At 42.6% G+C, this 15,868-nt stretch overlaps 1 non-coding gene across 1 annotated transcript; it reads left to right on the forward strand.

Annotated features, from left to right (window-relative positions):
• The first annotated feature begins 14,429 nt into the window (after positions 1–14,429).
• On the forward strand, positions 14,430–14,536 carry LOC131221905 (small nucleolar RNA R71). Its single transcript, XR_009159649.1, has one exon. It is a non-coding gene; the product is annotated as a small nucleolar RNA R71 (small nucleolar RNA).
• The last annotated feature ends 1,332 nt before the right edge of the window (positions 14,537–15,868 follow it).

The raw sequence follows: 15,868 nt of genomic DNA on the forward strand, positions 1-15,868 counted from the left end.
TGCACGCATCTATCGTACATAAGCTTATAAAAAGCTTAGTGGGTGGTGAAAGTATGTGCACAAGGTAAGTGCCCAGTAACCAATACAATGCCATAGTCACACAATACCGAAAATACTGGTAATCCATAAAGCATACAATGTCGAAAATAAGCTGAAATACTAACGAGATCATGAATCAATCAATGTCAGAATACACAATATAGAACAACTATGCAAATGAGGAATCATAGATAGCCAAATATCAGATGCAGAGGATATAATACAATATACATTCCTGATGAGTAACTCAAATAACGTCAGCCGTATCTAGACCATATAAATGCAGAGACACAATAACCCAAAATGCCGCATGCCGCGAATGTTATGTAATATGCGATACGAATGGAATGACCATACTTGAGTGTGAAGTCGGGATGATAGAACGTAGTATCGCAGGCTATGGGGCCCATCATAAGGGACTTCTATCCAAACCAGTCCCATACCTAAATTTGGATAGTCAGACTCAATGTGGTAAACTCCTGATCTCAGGTTAGTCGCGCGCCCTAACCGAAATCCTAACCATTGCGAAGGCACATGTAACAAACAGTTGCGCACCACCAACCCGAGTAGATAGTGAATGAATGAATGCATGAATGAGTATGCAACTCCTGCTCACTAAATCCACATATCAGTACAGTTCATCTCTGGGATCATCACGGGGTTTAGTACACTCCAAATGGCACTGCCGCTCTCCTAGCTACACAGTCCAAGTGAGCGTAAGAAACCTCATTATCTGCCTGGCTAATAGTCTGCAAATACCTATCCGGCACGTCGATAGCGAACCCATTCACGAGCTGGTCAAACTCAGCCTAGTGTTGCCTCCTACCCTCGGGCGGGTAAGGCCACACCCCCTCCCAACCGACCATGACACAGTGGGAGACGCTGCCTCCTGGTATTCGGCACTCGAGCGCTCATGTATCCACTCGATCTCGACGTTGGGGGGTCTCCTGGCCACAGAGGTTTAGGGATTTTCACCCAGGGACATCTATGGCGCCCGTATGCTAGAACCAAACATTTCCGGTGTCCCATTTGGCCATCCACGATATGCCTATGGAGGCTACGGCCCTGATGTCGATAGGGCGTACAGTAATCATAATGCGAGATGCATGAATCATACAATCCAGTCATGCATCAATCCTACGCATACCGCGTGCTCATGTGAGATAACCTCTGCCTATCAGGGAGTCTCATAACAACATGCTCAATGACATATGCAATGATCAACCACATCTCATAACGAACATGTAGATGATGCGTATGGGCATGTATCATGATGCTATGCTGTCACATACTTATAACCGGTATCAACAACCGGCATCGACAATCGACCTCGACAATGTGGACATTTAACCAACATTGCCCCCAAGGAATGACCCACATAGAGCCAAACATATAATGGGCCCACGACCTCACACAAAGGCCTGATATACATCACAGTGGGCCTTACTCAAGGGACACATATACACAACAGGCGGGCCCTGCTCATGGGCCTCAAATACATGACATGTGGGCCCTACACATGGGTCTCGAATACATCGAATGGGTCATGCATCATGGGCCATGAATACATCACAATGGGCCTTTCTCATGGGCCTGACATACATCATAATGGGCCTTTCTCATGGGCCTGACATACATCATAATGGGCTCCATAGCCTGGTCCTCAAATGCATTCCAATGGGCCTCATCGCATAGGCCTCATATACATCATGCTAGGCCTTAAACACGGCCTGACTGCACATCACAATGGGCCTCAAATACGAACCGCATATATATCACATTGGGCCTCAATAATCGGAATCGGCAATCAGCCACGACAATCGAAATCGACAATCGGCCATGATAATTGGCCTCGATCGGTAATCGGAACGGGCAAATCGATCACGTCAATCGGAATCGGCAATCGGTCATGACAATCAGGATTGATCGATAATCAGAATCGACAAATCGGTCACATCAATCGAAATCGACAATCGGTCACGTCGATCAGAATCAGCAATCGGTCACGACAATCAGGATCGATCGATAATCAGAATCGGCAAATCGGCCATGTCAATTGAAATCGGCAATCGGTCACGTCGATCGGAATCGGCAATCGGTCACGACAATCAGGATCGATCGATAATCAGAATCGACAAATCGGTCACGTCAATCGAAATCAGCAATCGGTCACGTCGATCGGAATCGACAATCGGTCACGACAATCAGGATCGATCGATAATCAGAATCGGTAAATCGGTCACGTCAATCGAAATTAGCAATTGGTCATGTCGATCGGAATCGACAATCGGTCACGACAATCGGAATCGGCAATCGGTCACGACAATCGGGATTGATCGACAATCAGAATCGACAAATTGGTCACGACAATCGCAATCGATCGATAATCAGAATGGGTAAATCGGTCACATCGATCAAAATCGGCAATCGGACACAATAATCAGAATCGATCGATAATCGGAATCGACAAATCGCTCATGTCAATCGAAATCGGCAATCGGTCATGACAATAGGAATCAACAATTAGTCACGACAATCGGGATTGATTAATAATCGAAATCGGTAAATCGGTCACGTCAATCGAAAATTGGCAATCGGTTATGATAATCAGCCTCGATCGCTAATCGGCAATCAGCCACAACAATTGAAATTAGTAAAAATGGGCCTAACCAGGCCTAATGGAAAGTCACAATGTGGACATCCAACCATCATTACCCATCAATGTGGACATTTAACCAACATTGCTCCTAAGGAGTGGCCCACATAAACGTCATTACATGCACCATGGCAAATTCACATATCTCAATGGGCCTTAAATATATAATAGGTGGCCCTGCACCTGGGCCTCAAGTACATCGCATTGGGCCACAACTCATGGGCCTCGAATACACAATAAGTGAGCCCTACGCATGGGCCTTATTCACATCAAATGGGCTACATTAATGGGCCGCACTAATGGGCCCCGTATACATCAAGTGGGCTACATCATTGGGCTGCACTAATGGGCCTCAAGTATATCAAAGTGGGCCTCTCGAATGGGCCACAAAATACATCAAGGTGGGCCTGATGGATGGGCCATAAAATACATCAAGGCAGGCCTCACAGATGGGAGCTTGGATTACATCTAAAAATTCATTTCAACAGTTGCAGGTGCAACATGTGTATCATCATACGCATCATCCCATGGGGCACATGACCCACTAATGATGATCAGCACCGTCCAATCATTGTCCGGGAAAATCAATACCATCCAGACATAAACATTGCCAGCACTGCCAAATCATTATCAGCACTGTCCAAAGGTGGTCCATTACCGTCCGGACACTCTGAATGGTGTGGATTACAAAACATACATCATCAGGGTCCCATTGAGGGACGATGTGGGTACAACGCATACTACAAGGTGGGCCCACACAGAACTAGTTGATGTCAGTGGGACCCACCATCCTGAAAATCAGATGGACGGTAGGGATGTAATAAGTGCATCAACGTGGGCCCCGCCCATCCAGAACGGACGGATGGCTTAGAAAAAGCACATGCATCATGGTAGGGTCCACACGACATGTGTGGCCCACTAAATGGAAGGGACATACTGTTTGGATTTCCCATGTCCAGATGCAAAGACCCCACCGTCCAGAGCACATGGACGGTGGGTATAGATTACATACAGCATGGTGGGTCCCCATGTGGTACCCACCTCCATAAACATCCACGTATTATGTTATTACCATCATCTTATTATTATAATATTTTATTTATATATATATATATATATATATATATATATATTTAACATCATACATCCAAACGTCCAGGACGGTCTGGATATGGACCTCAGGTGGGATGGGTTCCCACCGTCCAAGCAATGGACGGTGGAAATAGAACAGATACAACAAGGTGGGTTCCACCCACACGTGGCCTATAGCTTGGGACCAAGCTGATATTCGTGATTTTCCACTGTCCAGGCAGTTGGACTTGTGGACAGTTATATCATGGTGGCTTTCGCTTGACGGTGAGGAAATACATCACATGGGTCCACACCCCTGGACGACGTAAATAAGCCGCAGGTATGTCTAGGTGGGCCCCACGTCTTGGACAGATGGGTGGCATGGATACAAGACACATACATCCCACATGGACGGTGTGTATAAGACACATGCACTGCAGTGGAGTCCAAATACTGTTATATGGACGCTGTGGATAAAAATAAATGCATCAAGGTGGGTCCCACCTGTTCAAAATGTTGGACGGTCTGGATCAGACCCATACATCAAGTGCGTCGGTGGGACAGTTGGGATATATACACATGCCTCATGCTGGGACCCCACAGGACTTGTTGACGTCAGTGGCAGCAGTGGGTCCCGATGTCTCCAAATGGACAGACGGTTTGGATATATAACAAATACATCTAAGTGGGTCCCATCCCACACGTGCACTACGTGTGGGTAGGCCACACGTGTGAAATGGCTGGCCGGCATGGGTATAAAAGATACCTCGTGATGGGGCTCACAGAGCTTGCTGCGTCAGTGCAACAGCTTGCTGCTGTGTGGGATGGACCGTATAGATGTAAGGTACATGCATCATAGGTGGGTCCACACGTGTGGGACCCACCATCCTAGATCAGCTGACATTTGTTTTTCCTCTTCATCTGGGCCTGTCCAGACGGGCAGGCAGTGGGCCTGCCGCTGGATGGGCAGTAAAGTGGGCCCTAGCAAGGGGGACGACATAGATATAGCATGTCATGGTGGGCCACACACACACATCAAGTGGGCCATACACCTCATCATCATCATTATCAAAGGAAAGGGAAAGAGAGAAAGAGAGAGAGAGAGAGAGAAGAAGAGAGAGACGGTGGAGGTGGGAGGGACCCCGCCATTATGGGTCCCTCTAAATACAATGCATGAATCAAGATGGGTCCCACCAATGTGGGCCCTTAAATCACAAAAAGACAGATATCAAATCACCCACCTAAGATCTCCTCTTCTTTGTTCCGCCAATGCGATCTAGAGCTCGAATAGGTGTGATTCAATGGTTGAGATCGGCTTCGAAGGATTGGATTAGATGGTAGGGAGTGGGCCACACAAAGCTCCTCCCATGGAGAGCCATGGTCATGGGGTTCTCTCATGGTGCTTGGGAGAGAAAAATGAGAGAGAGATGAGAGAGAGAGAGGATGTAAGAAAGAGAGGGATGGGTGAGTGATGGGGTGAGTAATGGGTGAGTGATGGGTGTACTTGAAAAGGGATGGGTGGAGAGAGGGAGAGTTGACTTTGGGTTACTTTTTGGGTAAGGTGACATGTACTTGATTGATTTGACCTATTGTAGAGATTCTCTCGGTATTGCAACACGCGGCGTTTTTCTCAAACTGAACGCGGGCCCACATCTCCTGGACCAGGTCTCGCCTTGGCGCGTAATATGCGGTGTCAGAACCGCGGCAACGGCGCGGTCGTAAGGGTATAAGTTTCGAGTCGATCCGACTCTAATATATGGGATGCGACTCACGATCGCGCGCAAACGCAGATAACAGATCGCGGGTGTCCGAAATTCGATCAGAAGGACCGCGGAGGCTTACGAAATGGTACAGTTAAGATACGGGTCTTACCTAGGCATGGTTAGGTGACAGGATCACTTCAAAATCTTCACTAATCTCATCTGTTGATGGTTAGATCCATGAGAAGTTCAGAGATCTGACAAATCTCTTCTTACTAACTGGATAAGATAGGACTCTGATTCCAGTTGTGTTCTTGAATTATGCAAGGTAGCTTCCCAATTGCTACAAGTGGATCCTTGGCACCCTAGTTCCCACATTTATTTTTATTAGTTTTTAATTAACCTACTCACAATTATTCCCTTCCTTTTACCTGATTTAGATTTCATCTCATTCTAGTTTTAGTTCTAGTTAGTTTCAGATAACGTACAGGTATCAGTCCCTTGGGATTCGACCTCGGTCTCACCGAGTTTATTACTACATCACAACCCTATACTTGGGGAGTGAACACCTATGGCATATGTTGTGGTCAATCACATCTCATAACAAACATGCTGATGATGTGTATACGGTCTGAATCTTTAGATTTGGCTTACAAGCGAACGACTCAATTCACTTAAATCTGGGTTTGTTTTCTAAAGATATTCACGTTTCTCACACACTTCACTTTGGGCTTAAGTTGTGCGTTTCTGGACACTGTTAGGACTTGATTTCTGAGATGGTTGTCAAGCCCAGTAAAGCGGTCATATTCGTATAGTTTCGCAGTCATCGGACTTTCGACGTGTGGTCTAGGTCTGATATGGAGTTTCAAGGTGCTCGCGAGAGCAACTGGGTCTAGAGATTGATTTTAGATTTCAGGGTAAAGTAGCGCCAATGATTATGCACATTTTGGGTCTTGCAGATCATATTTAAAGTGATTAGTACTAATTTTTCAGGTACTCTAGTGTAGCACTAGTTAATTCTCGTCTAATTTCTAAAGGATTTGGTCCTGAGTGATTTCTGCTTGAGGTGATACTCAGGTCCTTGCATGAATTTTTTCGAGATGTTACAAAAGGTAAAAAACAACAGGTGCAAACTTTCACTATAAAGAAAAATGAGATTATAAGTAATATACTCACCTTGGACGTATAGAAAACCCTTAGCCTTGCTTTAGAAAACCCTTTTCCACACCCTAAAATAACCATAAAACCCCTATTTATAGTTTAGGAAACTTCTGTTCCGCACCTCTGCGAAACCGCTTCAAAATTATGCAGTCCGTGTTGAGGGTCAAATATTGCATATCAGACCCCAGTTATTACCTACTTTTATGAACATGATACTGTTTAACACCCTACTTTAATCGTGTTTTTGATGCAAGGTGTATTTAGGAGCTTGGACTTGAAAAGGATACTAAAAGCATGGATTTAGAGCTCCAGAATCACCAAGGCAAGGGACAAACCCCAGGGGACTGAGATAGATGGATTTACATGCCAGATATCCGAGAAAATCGAGAAACTGAAGCTCAAGTAGCCCGAAATTGGTCCAAAATGCAAGATCACAGGGTTCCCACCATCTACTTGACTCAAAACTTCATACATGGCCTGAGGACCATGAATTAACCGTACACGTCGAATTTCAGCCGTTTGATCCTGGTGGAAGTGACCCAATGGAGAGATCAGCCCACAAAATAGCGATTTGGGGCCCACCTGATATCTGGATGTGCTTCAATTTTGTTCTCAACGGCTTACTTGAGGTGAAAAAATGGATAAACGGAGCAGATTTCTCACACACATCAAGGTGGGACCCACTTTGGGTGAGTGCGAGTGCACACCGGCTGTGCACTCACATTGCATTGAGCCAACAAAAGACGGTCACACCGCCTTTGACCAACAAAAATGGAAAGCTCTGTTTCTGTTTTCGTTTCTCCAGTGTTCGCACAGGGACTTGCGGTTGGGGCTCTCTGGGCCACCATCATGGCCCAGATGATGAATTTATACCATTCATTATAACCCCAAGGTTCATCTTACCAAGGCCTAGGTGACGAAATTCTAAGAAATAATGAGGATGGGTTCCCAGTCGTTCAAACATAGGATGGACGGCAGAAAGAAAAATCCTATGGAACACACCGAATCTAAGCCGAAACCATCCATTTCCAATTGTTTTTTCGACATGCATTCAATGGACGGATTGAATTTACAAGTCAGCATCAATCAGGGGCCCCACAGCTAATGCAAATTGGATTTTTTTGCATGTAATACGCGGCAGGACGCGCATCTGAGACCAGGCCGATCCGGGCCATTTTGCAATCGTAGCAAAGATCGGTCTGTCCATCTGGACCGTTCAAAACCTTTCTAAGGAAGGGCCAACCAGGGCCAAGAAGACTAAACGTCTTAGATCTTGCATGTGACACCGCGAACTTGATTCCAAATTGCAAGATGGTCGTTGCACAAGACGTTTCCAAAAGTTGTTACTATGTACGCTGTAATGCTCTCTTCCGACCTCTCTGACTGACCCTGACAGCTATAAAACAAAGAGAGAGAGAGAGAGAGAGTGGGAGGAGATCTGGGCTGGACGTGAAGCACAGAACGAGGAAGAGAGAGTAGAGTTATTTTTTTTCTTTTTCTTTTTATTTTTTCTTTTGTTTTAGGGATTTAGCCTAATCATGTTGCTAAGCTAAACCTCTTAACTAGGGCAAAGAGGTGAAGCTTGTAGCGTGATTGGGATGGTTGCTTGTTTTGATTCATGTCTTGTTGATCCTTATGGATTCTAATTTGATTATTAAGGTATGCTTTTAGTTTTTAATGGTTTATTGTGACTCAAATTACAGTAGATCTTCAATAGCTTTGAGTATGTTCTTTTCATTATGAGATTGTGAACTTAGGAGGCCCTATTGTTCGCCATCGTCTCATGGGCATGGTTCGGTGATGGAACCCTTCCTAACTTTCACAAGTCTCTCATGATTGGCTCTGAGATTGGTAAATTATTGTTATTTGCCATAGTCTCTTAGGTATGGTTAGGTGACGGAATCACTTCCAAATCTTTACCAATCATATCTGTTGATGATTAGATTCATAAGAAGTTCAGAGATCTGACAAATCTCTTCTTACCAACTGGATAAGTGATGTTTTATTTAAACCAACACGATTTAAATGATTTTTAAACTCGCAAGTATACGAATCAGATGCAGATACGGTACGTATTACGAGATCGTTCCCACGAGGACTGGTCATCACAATTCAAATCTATGATTCTCCTTAACTAATCCAACAAATAATGGAATGAATTACTAAGCACAACTTTATGAAAAACAATTAATTAAGAACAGGGAAGAAAATTCAATCAGAGAGAGAGCACTAGGACTTTCGAATCCACCCCTAATTATCCTAACCCTTGTTTTGTCTGTTGATTCACCTTGATCTAGATTGATACCACTTATACAGAGAAAGCACAATCTGTGTCCTTAATCGGGCATACAAACTGTCTAATTCCTTTAAGCAATGCCATGAATGACATATCCCATATCCTTGGTCGGGTACATGGAATGTACATTCATTAAAGCACCCTGTTTCTTCCTCTATAGGAAACTTGTTCTTGATCCGACATAAGCACCTATAATAAGCATCCAAACAACATCCATATATATACTTTAATCAAGTTCATAGATGGAGAAGTATAGAATTTAAACCCATAAAGCCCACTTAGAGAAAGAAACAAATTAATTGAAATTCAAAGTAAATCAACCAATACAAGAGCTGATCAAATTAAGGGCTTCATCTCAGCCCTAACTGAGAGATTAGTGACCCATAAAATCCATAAAAAATATTAAATAAAATTCATAAAAAAACATCAAACCAAACAATCTCTCTCTCTCTTCTTTCTTCTCTTTCTTCTCTTTCTTCTCTCCCTTGCTCCAGATCTGGAATCCCCTGGTTCTGAATGCCTTTCCCACGTCCAAAACTCCCCTTTTATAGCTGCTGGATGGCTGGGGTCGGTGGCAGAGTCGTAGAAGGACTCGAAGTGCAATTTTTCGCAGCCGTGATCGGTGGGCCCCACAGAGGCATTTTCTGGAAAATCTACCCCGTCCATTGGATTCAGGACGAAATTTCAGTCAAGAATAGGTGGTTTTGAAGGTCCATTAGTGCGGCCCAGAGAAGAAAATACAAAAAGATAAGTTTTGAACGTCCCGGGGCAGTCTACTTTTGGCCTCTGCACCGCACACGTGTGTACGCATGGGCGAGGAATATCAACATGGTTTTGAAGCTCTCGACGCCCTCTACACGATGGACGGATCAGATCTTCCATCTGATCGAAGATGGTGGGCCACAACCGCCCGGAAGTCAGCTCTTCGCGGACGTGCGTAAGCCTTCGCACGTCCGGCGCTGTGATGCTCGGTGGGCCCCACATAAGCGTTTTCGGAGAAATCCACCCCGTCCATTGGATAGAGGACGAGATTTCGTTCAAATATGGATGGTTTTGAATTTGCGTGGACGCAGCCCAGAGAAGAAATCAGAACAAAATCAGTTTTGAACGTCACAAGACGGCCTGTTTGTGGCCTCTGTATCACGCACGTGTGCACGCATGGGCACAAGATGAAAACATGGTTTTGTAGTTGTCAAAGCCCTCTACACGATGGACGGCTTGGATCAACCGTACGTACTACCGGTGGGGCCCACAGCGGTCCGTAAAAACGGACTTCCGTCCGTTACGCGCGCTGGAAACGGAATTTTCCGTTTTTGAAAAGGAAAGTCGGGTCAGCGCTGCTGACCGACTTAGGTGCATTCGGTGCTCCGATAGTGCACATGTGCACTATGTACATACATTATACATATGGGTCCACTGTGATGATTTCGAGAAATCCAATCCGTCCATCCTATTGCTCATCTTCTTTAAACCGTCAGGACCAAAATTGATGTATATCTAGATATCCAGCGGACCCCACTTAATGAATTAAGGGGCTGATCTGGCCGTTAGACCACTTCCTGAGATTATCAATGGCTGAAATTTAATATGTACGGTTAATTTACGGCCCTCATCCCATGTATGAAGTTTCGAACTGATTGGATAGCGGGAACCATGTGATCTTGCATTCTGGACCCTTTTCGGGCCCCTTTGGCTTGCTTTCCTCAGATCTCAGGCGTGTAAAATCTTCATTATTGGTTCTCTGGAGTCCATCCCGTGCTCTGGAGACTTTGGATCATGAAATCCATGCCTTTAACATCAATTTTCAATTAACGCTCCTGACTTCATCCTGTAACAAAAATACAATTAAAATACTCCATTAAGCATTATCATATACGTAAAATCTGGTAATTACTGGGGTCTGATATGCAATATTTGACCCTGATCACAACCCCCAACCAGCATTTTGCTAGTCCCGAGCAAAGTATGCGAAAAATAACTTTAGAAATAAAAGATGATTCCTGTAACTCAAGTAACTTGTGAACAGACAGCTGAGATGTGAAAATTCTAAGATTCATGAATGGTAAGTAGAATTTTCTCCTGAAATCAAGCTCACAGTAAACTTCATAATCAAGTTCAACATATTAATCCATTAATTAGAACATTTCTGAACATCGAGCTCCATGAATGTAAAGTGTAATCTCGACTTACAAACATTAAGAGATCCAATTGTCAACCTCATGATATCATTGGTAATTCGTGACAACCAAGCTTGAAACCAACACTTATCTCACGGATTTATTTTTAATTTTACCAACCTTTGATTTTCTTTATGAGCAGTAACGTAAATGAGGGGAATCAAATTCTTACCTATAGGGAGCAAACCTATGGCGAAAACTCGTCGCCTCATTTTTTATAAGTCAACTATGGAGAATCAAATCTATACCTATAGGGAGCAAACCTATGGTGAAGATTATGTGACTTAGCCTTTTAATTCTTCTTTTTACCAAGTTAATCATTCAGTTATCGAACCAAAAGCTTAATGTGTAAGCGAGATGTGATATGTGAAATCATGACTCAATCAATGTTCACAACGTCTAATCATGGATTAACAAATCAAAATGGACTGTGAAATCAAGCAGATGGCCGAATCCAAGAGTCATTAGTTACCAACATCATGTAGCTTATAATGGTAAAATCACAACTATCCTTCAAAATCACTTTGAATTCAATAGAAATTAAAGAAAAAAAAAATTTAAAAATTTTCACAAATTTTGCTCAAGACCAGGTTACCTAATCTCCCACCCCCAACCTAAAATCTACATTGTCCTCAATGTAAAAGAAATAATCATACGATGCACATGGGACAACGAATAATAAAAGAGAAATGAGGGAAAGATAGTACCTGGAAGGAGAATCAAGAGGCTTCCCAAAATTATCAATGTAAGAGCAAGTTAGGGCAAGAGAGAAATTAACAGAAGCGAAAATAACAAAAAGAAAAGAAGATCCTACCTATACCACTTTCGCAGGTGCTCTCGATTGCATTTAGCGCATGCAACAAGCCTTTAAACCCCTAGGTTACCCCTAGTGGACGAGTTGTAGTCTCGTGAGGGTTTGCGGCAATGCTACCCACAAACATTGAACTAATGAATGAGAAAAGTGAAATGGAATGAAAATTTGGGTTGCGTCCTAGGAGCGCTAAGTTTAACGTCTTCAGCCAGACAAGAACGGACCATGAATGAAATAATCTTTATAACCGGGGTCCGCCAAAGAAATTACCTCAACACTTTCATTAACCGATCCCAGACAAGTGATGTGAGTTCCCATGAACTGTGCTATCTGAAATAAGGCAACTGACACTGTCATCAAATAATTTAAGGACTTCTGCTCGAACGACTTCTTCTATGTTAGGATCACGCTTCCTTTGCATGTTATGCGACATTTCCACAGCATGATCCATACATATCGTGGGGCATACTCCCTGTATTTCCACTATCTTCCGTTCAATTGCTGCCTTATATGCTCTAAGAACATTAAGCAGCCTGCTCGCCTTTGTCTTCTCAGAGTCGGAAGCTATGCTGTCAAGAAGGGTCTCAGAGGGATGGAGAGGTTCCACTTTCGCTCTCCATTTTTCAGTCTCCAATATAGGAGTAGAGTCGAGCAATGCATTGACTTCATGGATGGGACTATCAATGTCAAAATCCATGCCCGATTGTGCTAAGCAGGTCTCAAGAGGATCTTCAAAAGATGTATGGAAGGAGTCCTGCACAAGGCTCTCGATCATGTCCACTTCAAATATGTCATCCAAATCTGAGGGTTGTTGTCCTGCATTGAAAACATTGAGTTTAATATTCATGTTACCAAAGGACAATTTCATAACTCCATTCTGCAATTGATAATAGCATTAGATGTGGCCAAAAATGGACGACCCAAAATGACTGGGATCCGACTATGAAGATTCTGGACAGGCTGAGTATCTATAACTATGAAATCCACTGGAAAATAAAATTTATCAACCTGGATTAACACATCTTCAATAACACCCCGGGGCCCCTCGCCAGATCTATCGGCTAGTTGTAATGTTACCTTAGTCGGTTTCAACTCACCAAGTCCTAGCTGCTCATAAACCGAATATGGTAACAAATTGACACTCGCCCCTAAATCAAGTAATGCCTTCCCGATCTTATGATCTCCTATGCCACAAGAAATGGTGGGAGCTCCTGGATCCCTAAATTTAGGAGGGGTGTTATGTTGAATCATGGAGCTGAGCTGCTCTGCAAGGAAGACTTTCTTATGAACATTTTGCTTACGCTTTTGAGTGCATAAATCTTTAAGAAACTTAGCGTAAGCAGGGACTTGCTTGATAGCGTCAAGCAACGGGATGTTGACTTGCACTTTTTGAAACACATCCAAGATTTCATCAAAGTTATTTCTTTTCTTTATTGGTGCCAGACGTTGAGGAAAGGGTGCTTTGGGCACATAAGGTGGCACATTAGTGGCTCTTGGAGAGTCAGAGAGCTTTTGGACTTTGGATGCATTGGTATGGCTCTCTGCTTCATCTTGATCTTCTGTTTTAGAATTTGATTCATCCCCAGGCATCTCTATTCTGTTATCAATCTGCTTGCCTGACCTAAGGGTAGTGATCGATTTGGCCTGTTCATGATATTGCCCTTGGTTGGAATTAGAGCCAATCTCATCTGTCCCTTTGGATTAGCCTCGGGTTGGCTAGGAGCTTGCCCTTCTCTCTCTCACTCAATGTGGCGGCAAGTTGACCCTTTGTACTTCCAACTTGGCAATGGATTGTGCATTTGCATGTAAGCTTTGCTGGTTGGCCAGTAAGGTTTGTTGGGTGTCTTTTTGGAATTGGAGAGAACTCTGCATGAAAAGATGGAGTGTATCCTCAAGAGATGGTTTCCTTGATTGTGTAGGCAGTTGTTGATATTGTGAAAACTGTTGAGGTTGTTGACTGCCAACTTAGAGGTGCGGTTGCATGGGAGGATTTCCAGATGGTCCTCCTTGTTGTGGTCCTTTTGCCCAAGAGAAATTTGGATGTCTAGCCCACCCTGGATTATAGGTGTTTGAGTAAGGATCATTCCCAGATTTTTGAAAAGTGTTCATAGCATGAACTTGTTCAGAGAGAAGTTCTGGCAATGCTGCACCAGATGGACAAGACTGCATAGGATGGGCAGGACTAGAACATGTGGCATATGCCTCGACTTGAGCTGTTTGTGGTGGTCCATTATTTAATACCAGAGCATCAACTTTCTTTGTCAGGTTATCAAGCTTGGCGCTCAGCTCTGGCATGACTCCTATCTCATATATACCACCTCTCTTTTGTGGTTGGGGACTTCTGTCACCTCTATTTGAATAATCCCATTGCTGGGAATTTTCGCACAAGGTTTCAAAGAAGTTCCACGCTTCGACATCACTTTTGGTCATGACGGACCCTCCACGGGTGGCATCAACCATGCGACGGTTCTGTGGTGTCAGACCGTCATAGAAGTATTGAACTTGTTGCCACTTCTCAAAACCATGGTGAGGACATTTAAGAAGCAAGTCCTTCCATCTTTCCCAACATTCATGAAAGTGCTCGCCCTCTTTTTGTGTGAAGTTAGTAATTTCTCTACGGAGGGCATTGGTTTTGTGAACGGGGAAGAACTTGTTTAAGAACTTCTTAGGACAGTTGGTCCCATGTAGTGATAGATCCAACTTCTAGAGAATTCAACCATGCTTTCGCCTTATCCTTCAAAGAAAAAGGAAACAGGCGTAGGCGGATCGAATCGTCTGAGAAGTTTTGGAACTTAAAAGTGGAGCAAATGTTTAAGAATTCTTTCACATGATGATATGTTTCCTCCTTGTCCAATCCATAAAAGGATGGCAACAATTGTATGACTCCATGTTTAAGTCAAAGTGTGCTGCCGTAGTGGTTGGCAACACTATGCATGAAGGCGCATTAAATTGGACAGGAGCTGAATAATCTTTGAGAGCTTTAACTTCAGTCTCATTCGCCATTTCAACAGGATTATTTCTCAATCTTTCACGAATTGTTCTTTCAATCTCAGGATCAAACGGTGCTAGTTCTATATTCAGAGATCTACGTCCTAGCATAAACTATGTTATTGCAATAAGAAAGAAAACTAAACTAAGATGCAACCTAAAATGAATAAAACTAAAGGAAAAAGTTATGAATTCCTAAAACAAGAGAAAGCTATACAAACGAGAATTGGAAAGAAGAACCCGAGAAAAGGAGATGATGAATGTCTGAAGATTTGAGAGCTCCTTCTTTTGAAGACAATGTTATTTAGCAGCTTCCTTCCTTAATTCCTGTAAACAAAAAGAAAACAAAAATAAATTAAATTTACTAAAATAATGCTAGAAAAAAAAATCCTAAGCAACGGTTAATTTCTAAAAAAGAAAGTTTGTAATCTTAGAAATAAAAGCTAAGTTAGTTTCTAAAAAGGAAAAATTTCTAAAAAATAGGAAATTAGAAAATAAGAGAGAAACTTTCTAAAAAAATAAAACCTAAAGCCTCTTCTAATAATAAAACCTAAACTAGAAAATAGAAAGTTACTTGAAAGAAGAATCAGAATCTAGAATTAGAAAATAGAAAATTTCTAAAAATAAAAATAAATAAATAAATAAATAAAATAGCCTAAAAATAGAAACTTTCTAAAAAAAAAAATAATAAATAATAAAAATAAAACCTTAATTCTAAAAATAGAAATTAGAAAAAAAATAGAAAATTTGGAAAGAGATTACCAAATTAGTAGTTTATGTCAGGTCCCTACAAAACAGGAAATAGGTTAGTTTCAAAAAAATTTAACCTAGAGTTAGTAAAAAACCTAAGACTATGAATTATGATAAGAGAGAATCCTAAATCCAATTGGAACAAAACAGTCCCCGGCAACGGCGCCAAAAACTTGATGTTTTGGTTAAACCAACACGATTTAAATGATTTTTAAACTC

The sequence above is a fragment of the Magnolia sinica genome, chromosome 1 (assembly GCF_029962835.1).
Source record: "Magnolia sinica isolate HGM2019 chromosome 1, MsV1, whole genome shotgun sequence".
Lineage (NCBI taxonomy): Eukaryota > Viridiplantae > Streptophyta > Magnoliopsida > Magnoliales > Magnoliaceae > Magnolia > Magnolia sinica.